Below are 12413 nucleotides of genomic sequence, written 5' to 3' on the forward strand. Positions count from 1 at the left end.
AGGAGACGATACTGGCAGAAGCAAAGCTGTGAGGATGGCGCGTTGAGTCGTGCTTGGGTAGCTCAAATGGTTAAGCACTTGCCCGAGTTCGACTCTCGGTCCGGCACATAATTCTAATATGTCGCGAATTTTCATATCAGCATATACGCCGCTGCAAAGTGAAAATCTCATTCAGGAGTGCAGTACGTGTTCGCGAATCCTGCTTTGTCTTATTGATAATCCTTTCGAGTACTCTCCAAACATAGTAGTCGAGGAGGTTCAAATTCTGTCTACTCGGGGGAAAGAACACCTTTGGCCAGAACGCGTCAACGTTATCCGAGAGACAGTTTTGGACTAAATGGCTCTATGAGGTCCACCTCTGCTGTCAGACGCATTGTTCACTCTCTGGCATTCACTACTGACGCCAGTTTCCTCAGCGATTGCCACGGGTCCTCCGAAATCGGCGGCTGAGGCCTTTCAATGACTGTCGTAGTTCGTGACACGAGTTTTCTCGAATCAGGTTTACACGAGAGTTTGCGGAACCTTCGCCAGACTTCTTCGGAGAATTATACTTGGCCACAATACTGTAAACAATTGATCAGGGATATGCCAATAATTGAACCATTTGAGTGGGCGAAAACCCACCGCGGAAACTTTCGATAATCGCGGCTCTTTGGCCGTATTGCGCACTTGTCGCGATCATCTCGGCCATTTTGAGATTCAGACTGCTTACTAGATGCCTACGGCTTTTAACACAACCAATCGCGACCTCCGGTGGAACTATGATATGGCGGAAAATTCAAATTGATATTTGTCCGGATTTAAACGCCGCACCCTGTACGCAAAGCTATTAAATTTGTGTAAGGAGAGGCAAACAAAGAAGCAACATTCTCTTTAAAAGTGTGCTTGAGAGGGGTGTAAGAATGGTGAGCTATTCCAAGTACACAGTAATGAGAGTAAATAAGGTGGGGGTAAACATTGTTACAGGTACTTCCTAAAACTTACATTGTTCAGAACAGATGCAGGACAAGGAGAAGGAAATATGATTAGGTATTATAAATGATCCCCCACCCCAGGAACCATGGGCCTTTTCGTTGGTGGGGAGGCTTGCGTGCCCCAGCGATACAGATAGCCGTACCGAAGGTACAACCACAACGGAGGGGTATCTGTTGAGAGGCCAGACAAACATGTGGTTCCTGAAGAGGGGCAGCAGCCTTTTCAGTAGTTGCAAGGACAACAGTCTGGATGATTGACTGATCTGGCCTTGTAACAATAACAAAAACGGCCTTGCTGTGCTGGTACTGCGAACGGCTGAAAGCAAGGGGAAACTAGGGCCGTAATTTTTCCCGAGGGCATGCAGCTTTACTGTATGATTAAATGATGATGGCGTCCTCTTGGATAAAATATTCCGGAGGCAAAATAGTCCCCCATTCGGAACTCCGGGCGGGGACTACTCAAACGGATGCTGTTATCAGGATGAAGAAAACTGGCGTTCTACGGATCGGCGCGTGGAATGTCAGATCCCTTAATCGGGCAGGTACGTTAGAAGATTTAAAAAGGGAAATCGTTAGGTTAAAGTTAGATATAGTGGGATTTAGTGAAGTTCGGTGGCAGGAGGAACAAGACTTCTGGTCAGGTGACTACAGGGTTATAAACACAAAATCAAATAGGGGTAGTGCAGGAGTAGGTTTAATAATGAATAGGAAAATAGGAATGGGGGTAAGCTACTACAAACAGCATAGTGAACGCATTATTGTGGCCAAGATAGATACGAAGCCCACACCTACTACAGTAGTACAAGTTTATATGCCAACTAGCTCTGCAGATGACGAAGAAATTGAAGAAATGTATGATGAAATAAAAGAAATTATTCAGATTGTGAAGGGAGACGAAAATTTAATAGTCATGGGTGACTGGAATTCGAATGTAGGAAAAGGGAGAGAAGGAAACGTAGTAGGTGAATATGGATTGGGGCTAAGAAATGAAAGAGGAAGCTGCCTGGTAGAATTTTGCGCAAAGCAAACACTTGGTTTCAGAATCATGAAAGGAGGTTGTATACATGGAAGAACCCTGGAGATACTAAAAGGTATCAGATAGATTATATAACGGTAAGACAGAGATTTAGGAACCAGGATTTAAATTGTAGGACAATTCCAGGGGCAGATTGGTTATGAACTGTAAAGCTGAAGAAACTGCAAAAAGGTGGGAATTTAAGGAGATGGGACTTGGATAAACTGAAAGAACCAGAGGTTGTGCAGAGTTTCAGGGAGATCTTAAGGGAACAATTGACAGAAATGGGGGAAAGAAATACAGTAGAAGAAGAATGGGTAGCTTAGAGGGATGAAGTAGTGAAGGCAGCAGAGATTCAAGTAGGTAAAAAGACGAGGGCTAGTAGAAATCCTTGGGTAACAGAAGAAATATTGAATTTAATTGATGAAAGGAGAAAATATAAAAATGCAGTAAATGAAGCAGGCAAAAAGGAATACAAACTTCTCAAAAAAGAGATCGACAGGAAGAGCAAAATGGCTAAGCAGGGATGGATAGATGACAAATGTAAGGATGTAGAGGATTCTTCTCACTAGGGGTAAGATAGATACTGCCTGCAGGAAAATTAAACAGACCTTTGGAGAAAAGAGAATCACTTGTATGAATATCAAGAGCTCAGATGGAAACCCAGTTCTAAGCAAAGAAGGGAAAGCTGAAAGGTGGAATGAGTATATAGAGGGTCTATAGAAGGGCGATGTACTTGAGGACAATATTATGGAAATGGAAGAGGATGTAGATGAAGATGAAGTGGGAGATACGATAGTGCGTGAAGAGTATGACAGAGCACTGAAAGACCTAAGTCGAAACAAGGCCCCCGGAGTAGACAACGTTCCATTGGAACTACTAACGGCCTTGGGAAAGCCAGTCCTGACAAAACAGTACCATCTGGTGAGCAAGATGTATGAAACAGGCTAAATACCCTCAGACTTCAAGAAGAATATAATAATTCCAATCCCAAAGAAATCAGGTGTTGACAGATGTGAAAATTACCGAAAAATCAGTTTCATAAGCCACAGCTGCAAAATACTAACACGAGTTCTTCACAGACGAATGGAAAAACTAGTAGAAGCCGACCGCGGGGAAAATCAGTTTGGATTCCGTAGAAATTTTGGAACACGTGAGGCAATACTGACCTTACGACTTATCTTAGAAGCAAGATTAAGGAAAGGCAAACCTACGTTTCTAGCATTTGTAGACTTAGAGAATGCTTTTGACACTGTTGACTGGAATACTCTCTTTCAAATTCTGAAGGTGGCATGCGTAATATACAGGAAGCGAAATGCTATTTACAATTTGTACAGAAACCAGATGGTAGTTATGAGTCGAGGGACATGAAAGGGAAACAGTGGTTGGGAAGGGAGTAAGACAGGGTTGTAGCCTCTCCCCGATGTTATTCAATCTGTATATTGAGCAAGCAGTAAAGGAAACAAAAGAAAAATTCGGAGTAGGTATTAAAATCCATGGAGAAGAAATAAAAACTTTGAGGTTCGCCGATGACATTGCAATTCTGTCAGAGACAGCAAAGGACTTGGGAGAACAGTTGAACGGAATGGACAGTGTCTTGAAAGGAGGATGTAAGATGAACATCAACAAAAGCAAAACGAGAATAATGGAATGTAGTCGAATTAAGTCGGGTGATGCTGATGGAATTGCATTAAGAAATGAGACACTTAAAGTAGTAAAGGAGTTTTGCTATTTGGGGAGCAAAATAACTGATGATGGTCGAAGTAGAGAGGATATAAAATGTAGTCTGGCAATGGCAAGGAAAGCGTTTCTGAAGAAGAGAAATTTGTTAACATCGAGTATAGATTTAAGTGTCAGGAAGTCATTTCTGAAAGTATTTGTATGGAGTGTAGCCATGAATGGATGTGAAACATGGACGATAACTAGTTTGGACAAGAAGAGAATAGAAGCTTTCGAAATGTGGTGCTACAGAAGAATGTTGAAGATTAGATGGGTAGATCTCGTAACTAATGAGAATGTATTGAATAGGATTGGGGAGAAGTTTGTTGCACAACTTGACCAGAAGAAGGGTTCGGTTGGTAGGACATGTTCTGAGGCATCAAGGGATCACCAATTTAGTATTGGAGGGCAGCGTGGAGGGTAAAAATCGTAGAGGGAGACCAAGAGATGAATACACTAAGAAGATTCAGAAGGATGTAGGTTGCAGTAGGTACTGGGAGATGAAGAAGTTTGCACAGGATAGAGTAGCATGGAGAGCTGCATCAAACCAGTCTCAGGACTGAAGACAACAACAACAACATTATAAACGAACAGGTTTTCATTGAACTGACACACAATTTTCTCATAAAAAAATTATCATTGTTGTGGTAAGTGCTCTTGTCGCTCCTCTATATTTTGTATGTTTTTCCTTTTATTAGATTTCCTTCACGTAGTTCGTGACTGCACTTGTTTTCTTAGCTTGATCCTTCGTTTATGTGACTATTTCTTTTAGGGTACTCTGGTGAGTAGTTATTGACTGCGAATGCTTAGATTTGCCATACTGTCACTAACCTGTTGATATCTCGTTTGGACAACTGATAGCAGTATATTAAATATTAAGAGTGGTAACGTGTGTGTGCAGAGGTCCCTGCTGTTTCTCTCGTACCGTGCTGTGTCCGTTCACAATGGAGTCTTCTCCACTATCACTGTCTGCTCCTCTTGTACGCCGTCTGCAAAGTATGTGTCAAGTTACCCTGTGCACTCTCTACAGAGCATGTGACTTTTCTGAGGACAAACCGCCTTTGCTGCTCCATGCCGATCAAGTAGTCACAGTACAAAGACGTTGGATCCACATTCTGGAAGAAAGCTGCACAAATATCCTGATTTAGGATTTACGGCAAGTACGAGAATCGTTTCTTTGGAATTTACATTCCTGATTTTCTCCACTCCACAAATTCATAGTCCTTGCCGATGACATGGCACGGATAACACGCTCCAGAGGATGAGTTTCCGAACTCAAATTCGCGGTAGAAGAATGGATATCTAACATCTTTCTGAGACTGAAAAGTTAGACTAGTGAGTCCGCCATAGCTATGTTATAGCTACGATTCCTGTAAATGAGGCACACATTCGAATAGTCTTAACTGAAACTGCAGGATTTGAGCATAATTGTGGAGAATATTGTAAAAGCTGTCTCCAGCTTCATAAATATTATGTTATTCAGGTTACTATTGAAAGTATTACATTACAAAAATAATGCTAATAAACGCTATCCTGCTTCGTCTATCGACACTGATTGTACGAGGATTGCACAGAAAGTAATACACGGAATTTTTTTTTCAACAATCCTTTGTTGAACATAATGAGAATTACACACAGTAAAGCATGGTGTTTTATCTTTTATACTGATCATTGCACCACGAGGATAGACATCAAACAGAACAACACCTTGAGAGTCCCAGAAGACTGCCGCCATGACGCTATCGACTGATGGTGAGGCTTTGATTTTTTTTCCTCGAAGGAGAGGTGAGGCCACTCCACGGACTGGCGTTTTGTTTTTGGTACGAAGTGATGAATCCATGTTACAACTAGATGAATACTTCTAGTATGCAAGGATTGCTTTGTGGAGAGCGAGCACACGACATGGTGCGCGATTCGCGGAAGCGCGTGGCGCGCCAGCGCGAGATATGCAACGGTCGCTGGGATGGTCTCTGCCGCCGGGCGACCACGTGGCCCGCAGCTTGGGGCATTCTTTGGTTTTTCGCGCATGACGCGAAAACTGTGTAACTTACGGTGAAGAGCGATGCGGCTGTGGTCAGCAATACCCACCTTCTGAAAGATCGATTTTTATTTCAAGTCGCGAGACGCAAATGTTATAGTAACCTCAAAATCGGTTAATATCATGAATACTGAAAGATAAATAAAAATAGTAAATAACAACCCAGAGGGATGAGTGAGCACTCGTTAAAAACATTTTGTCATAGCGGACCGAGTGCCGTAGTCATATGTTAAGATTCATAAATAATTAAGCCCCTAAAGAGCAATAAACAAAGTTTGATGGAAAATTGTTTATAAAACTCAATAGAAACTTCATGAAGTAAAGAACGGCACTATATAATATTTTGGGTGGCCTCACAGGTATTTTAAACTAGTTAACTTATATTATACGCTTAACATGCAATAGTTTTCATTGCTTGCAAATTATTATTAGCATTTATCGCCCATAATTAATTAATTATTACAGATATGAAGATTATGAACAGCGCATTTTATGGGCATGGGGAGCAGGGGTGGGGGTGCTTCAGTGAAAAAAATTCGAATCGCTTTGAAATTAGGTGTAAGATTTGTTGGAAGTCGCAAAGTATTCCCATTCTAAAATACTAAGGGCGTACAGATAGTTTCTAACTTCAATATTTGTCTTTCTGTGTTACTCCCTTAACGTAAAAATTCTATCCATTTATGTGTACATTACGATAGCATTTCAAACTTTTAAATGTGGTCAATAATAGTATTAAATATTGAATCATCTAGTTTCTGTAGATGCTGGAGGCCATTAGATAGAACGATAAAACTGGGACCTGATGATTTGGAATTTTTTTATAGCTGTTACGTCTAAGAACGGTGCTGTATGAAGTTCTATGTTAACACTTGGGATAGCCGAGCGGTTCTAGGCGCTACAGTCTGGAACCGCGTGACCGCTGCGCTCGCAGGTTCGAATCCTGGCTCGGGCATGGATGGGTGTGATGTCCATAGGTTAGTTAAGTTTAAGTAGTTCTAAGTTATAGGGGTCTGATGACCTCAGTAGTTCAGTCCCATAGAGCTCGGAGCCATTTCAACCATATTTTGTTAAAACATGGCAGCACAGATGAAAACAAACAAATATGGGCTACACTTAAAAGTTCCGGGAGGATAGGCCTTGGTCGAAGTATAAAACTCTCCCCTGACGTTTCGTCTCAGACTGCGTGAGACATCCTCGGAGGTACAGCGCCGCTGTACATCTGAAGATGTCTCCCGCGGTAGGAGATGAGACGTCAGGGGAGAGTTTTATACTTCGACCACGGCCTATCAGCCCGGAAATTTTAAGTGAAGAGAATACCGGCCGTGAAGGCTTACATTGTATGATCAAATATGCGCTAAGTCGTGAAATTTTGCAAAAACTAAAACTTGATTTACTGGCGACAGAATAATCCAAGAAATTAATGTATCATAGTAAATAAGATGCACTTTTTAGTGCTGTTCTGATGGTGTAGTTTTTTCTGTCGAGACATGTATGTATCTAAATTTGTAACCGTAACTGGTGAGATACGAACTTGCATAACCAGGGGGGTAGACGTCCGAGCCTATATAAGGGAGCGGCCATCTTGGCCAGGTCAGTCGTTGGTCAGTCGTTCGGCAGTTAGGGAGCTGGTGGGTGGCGAGCAAGCCCCACTTTTGAGTGGTCCATGTGGTCGTTGGAGTAATAATTTCTTTTCGCGCCGATTTATTTCGACAAAGAATGTTGTTTAATAGTGCACATGTGCTTGCATATATTTGGTGAACTGTAAGTGCTACGATTATTTGTGTGAGTCGGAATTTTCCGCAGCTCGTGGTCGTGCGGTAGCGTTCTCGCTTCCCGCGCCCGGGTTCCCGGGTTCGATTCCCGGCAAAGTCGGGGATTTTCTCTGCCTTGTGATGACTGGGTCTTGTGTGATGTCCTGAGGTTACTTTGGCTTAAGTAGTTTTAAGTTCTAGGGGTCTGATGACCATAGATGTTAAGTCCCATAGTGCTCAGACCCTTTTTTTTGTGAGTACGAATTACGAGGTACACATCTGCGTAAGTGAACATGTGGCGATCTGAGATTTCCCGCCAAAACTGCTAGAACAATTGGGACAGTGAGACTTGTGGTTCTGTTCGAACTGTGTGAGTTATTTTCGTTTATAGCAGCTCGGAGTCAAATTATTATTAAAGTAAAACTGTAAACCTTCTCAGCAGTGTAAATTACATTGTGTGAAAGAAAAGGACAACGCCATTAAATAGTGATTTAACAGTGTTGTGAAAACTGATTTTGCTATAATAATCGCCTAATTTTAGTTCCCTAGCATATACTTTACTCATAAATATTAATGCAAAAACTGTAACTAATATGCGGGTGTGGAACAGTATGCTAATGCACCAAGTGTGAAAAATCATCCCCTGAGACTTAGGTGAGAGCTAAAATTTGCATTAACATTTTGTAAACGCCTGTGACGATGCTCGACAGAAAAATTCCGTGATCAGTCTCGTAACGAACAAGCAATGCCTTACGGATGGTCTTCCGTTGCTGTTGCGGCTAGGAATCCAGCGGGTACAAACCTGTGAATACCACAACTGGTGGTCTAGTGTGTCGGCACTACCAACAGAGACGCCCAGTTTAGCAGCAGGGTGTTTGTTTTTGATCACTCAATCACCTGGAACAAGAGTGTCCGCACGTTCCAGCACTGCGGGAATGGCAGCGGTATGCGGCCGGCCGGCAGGCGGGAAGTCGAGCAGCTTTGCGCGACTCCGTTACGATGATGACAGACGCCTCGGACAACAACTCACCGTGGGTTACACTTCCTGAAGGAGTACAGATACTTTCTAAATTCAATAGCCGGCCAGAGTGGCCGAGCGGTTCTAGGCGCTACAGTCTGGAACCGCGCGACCGCCACGGTCACAGGTTCTAATCCTGCCTCGGGTGTGTGATGTCCTTCGGTTAGTTAGGTTTAAGTAGTTCTAAGTTCTAGGGGACTGATGACCACAGAAGTTAAGTCCCATAGTGCTCAGAGCCGTTTGAACCATTTTTTGATCTTCAATATTAGTCTTTCTGTGTTACTCCCATAACGTAAAATTTCTATCCATTTATGTGTACATCACGACGGCATTTCAAATTTTTAAATTCCTCAGTAATAGTATGAAATATTCAATAATCTAATTACTGCAAATTCAGGAGGCTGTTAGATAGGCATGCTAAAACTGTGACCAGTTGATCAGGAATAGTTTACAGCTGTTACGTTATACAGCTAATGCGCAAAACGCTGTGTTGTTACAAGTTGATTAACAACTTCTTTATTTTCTCGATGTTTGTTATGGAGTCTTCGTGCGCACCGTGAGAACGAGATGCCATCATTCCCAAGGCTCAGGCACTCATGTATCAAGTCCCCCCCCCCCCCCCCCCCAGACGAAGCCGCTATGAAATGTCGTATTTGTCTTCCGTGCTCGTAGCTTTCACAGGTCCGGACAAAGGCTGCAATTGCACTGAATGGCTACAGTTCGCCCCACTCTAGTAAATACGTCAACGTTTCGCAATAGAAATGTTTGCGCTGGTTGGAACTGCGCATAAAGCACAAATGTCACGTGTGTATAACCTCTGCCTGAACGCAGATGCATTACGGTTTTGCCCGGATGTTGTATATACGATCGCTGATAGCGCAGTGAGCGGCCGATAGATTCGCGATTAATCGGAGAAGAGGATAAAAAAAGAGTGCCACCCATTGTGACGTCTAGAGCTCTTGGTAATATTTGCGTTTCAGTTGGCCACAATAACGGGAAGCCTGTGTGAAAGGAATTCCTCTCGAGCGTAAATCATCCTTCTGAATAAAACGCATTTTGCGCTCGCAAATGGGAGTGCGGTGCTGCCGCGATGTTTTATAATGTCCGCGGCACAGGGGGAATGCGTAATTGGAAAGTAAACCGCATAAACACAGCATTACACCACTCACGCTCGTTTACGAACACTACTTTTACATGTATGCGGTTGAATTTTGCTTTAACGTCCTTGAAGTTGAGTGCGCCTTTTAAAATGGATTCTTCCTGCACGTCAAAGCGCCTTTTGCCGCGTTTCCCTTCTTGGTTCCATCGTGAAACACACAAATTTATGTGGACGTTCTACAGGACAGCCTTGATCTCACCACGAGGTTTTAATTTTATGCATAAATGTGCTCTACCCATGCATTACTAATGCCAAAATTAGTATGGGTCTTTGAGTCGTTAGTATTCTGACTGGTGTGATGCCGCCCACCACGACTCCTATATAAACTCCGATTGGAATGTATACCTCAGAGACCGGCTGGACAGTGAAGGGGGAGGCGTATTTGTAGCAATAAAAAGTGCAATAGTATCGAACGAAATTGACGGAGGTCCGAAATGTGAAATAATTTGGGTGAAGGTCACGGTTAAAGCAGGCTCAAACATGGTAATTGGATGTCTCTATAGGCCCCTGGCTCAGCAGCTGTTGTGGCTCAATACTTGAAGGAAAATTTGGAAAATATTTCGAGTAGATTTCCCCACCATGTTTTGGGTGGAGATTTTTATTTACCAGATATAGACTGGAAGACTCAAACGTTTATAACGGGTGGCAGGGACAAAGAATCTAGTGAAATGTTTTTAAGTTCATTATTTGAAAGCTACCTTGAGCAGTTAGAGAACGGCGCGTGGCGATAACATATTAGACCTTCCCGTGACAAACAGACCCGAACTATTTGAAACAATTAACGCAGAACAGGGAATCAGCGATCATAAATCGGTTACAGCATCGGTGAATTCCGCCGTAAATAGAAATATTACAAAAGGTAGGAAGGTTTTTCTGTTTAGCAAAAGTGACAAAAAGCAGATTTCAGAGTACTTGACGGCGAGCCGTGTGTACTTCCATCTTTCCACGGCTCGTTTCCTGAGCGTCATGTGGAGCCAATATATTTGGTAAATGACAGTGTTTGGGCGCGATCGGGCTCTAGCATCTCGTTGTCGCCTTTGATTGCTTCCCTTCTATTTCGTTTTTCCGCGGTTGTTCAGGGTTGATCTTTTATGACGCTCTTTCGTTCGAACTCCCGCCCGTAGGCTGCCCACTATCGATTGCGAGTTCTGTCTTTGGTGTACTTAGAAACCGTTGGTTGCTAACACGACCGACTCACGCGTTTACTGCAGCAGACTCTTTGGCCTGTACTACACTCCTGGAAATTGAAATAAGAACACCGTGAATTCATTGTCCCAGGAAGGGGAAACTTTATTGACACATTCCTGGGGTCAGATACATCACATGATCACACTCACAGAACCACAGGCACATAGACACAGGCAACAGAGCATGCACAATGTCGGCACTAGTACAGTGTATATCCACCTTTCGCAGCAATGCTGGCTGCTATTCTCCCATGGAGACGATCGTAGAGATGCTGGATGTAGTCCTGTGGAACGGCTTGCCATGCCATTTCCACCTGCCGCCTCAGTTGGACCAGCGTTCGTGCTGGACGTGCAGACCGCGTGAGACGACGCTTCATCCAGTCCCACACATCCTCAATGGGGGACAGATCCGGAAATCTTGCTGGCCAGGGTAGTTGACTTACACCTTCTAGAGCACGTTGGGTGGCACGGGATACATGCGGACGTGCATTGTCCTGTTGGAACAGCAAGTTCCCTTGCCGGTCTAGGAATGGTAGAACGATGGGTTCGATGACGGTTAGGATGTACCGTGCACTATTCAGTGTCCCCTCGACGATCACCAGAGGTGTATGGCCAGTGTAGGAGATCGCTCCCCACACCATGATGCCGGGTGTTGGCCCTGTGTGCCTCGGTCGTATGCAGTCCTGATTGTGGCGCTCACCTGCACGGCGCCAAACACGCATACGACCATCATTGGCACCAAGGCAGAAGCGACTCTCATCGCTGAAAACGACACGTCTCCATTCGTCCCTCCATTCACGCCTGTCGCGACACCACTGGAGGCGGGCTGCACGATGTTGGGGCGTGAGCGGAAGACGGCCTAACGGTGTGCGGGACCGTAGCCCAGCTTCATGGAGACGGTTGCGAATGGTCCTCGCCGATACCCCAGGAGCAACAGTGTCCCTAATTTGCTGGGAAGTGGCGGTGCGGTCCCCTACGGCACTGCGTATGATCCTACGGTCTTGGCGTGCATCCGTGCGTCGCTGCGGTCCGGTCCCAGGTCGACGGGCACGTGCATCTTCCGCCGACCACTGGCGACAACATCGATGTATTGTGGAGGCCTCACGCCCCACGTGTTGAGCAATTCGGCGGTACGTCCACCCGGCCTCCCGCATGCCCACTATACGCCCTCGCTCAAAATCCGTCAACTGCACATACGGTTCTCGTCGACGCTGTCGCGGCATGCTACCAGTGTTAAAGACTGCGATGGAGCTCCGTATGCCACGGCAAACTGGCTGACACTGACGGCGGCGGTGCACAAATGCTGCGCAGCTAGCGCCATTCGACGGCCAACACCGCGGTTCCTCGTGTGTCCGCTGTGCCGTGCGTGTGATCATTCCTTGTACAGCCCTCTCGCAGTGTCCGGAGCAAGTATGGTGGGTCTGACACACCGGTGTCAATGTGTTCTTTTTTCCATTTCCAGGAGTGTATTTACAGGCGAGCGCGGTCGCGCTGGAGTAGGTTGTCGCGCAGTGGCACTTCTACCCGTGGAGGAACGCCGGCGTTGTTGTTC

This window comes from Schistocerca gregaria, chromosome 3, assembly GCF_023897955.1.
Source record: "Schistocerca gregaria isolate iqSchGreg1 chromosome 3, iqSchGreg1.2, whole genome shotgun sequence".
NCBI lineage: Eukaryota > Metazoa > Arthropoda > Insecta > Orthoptera > Acrididae > Schistocerca > Schistocerca gregaria.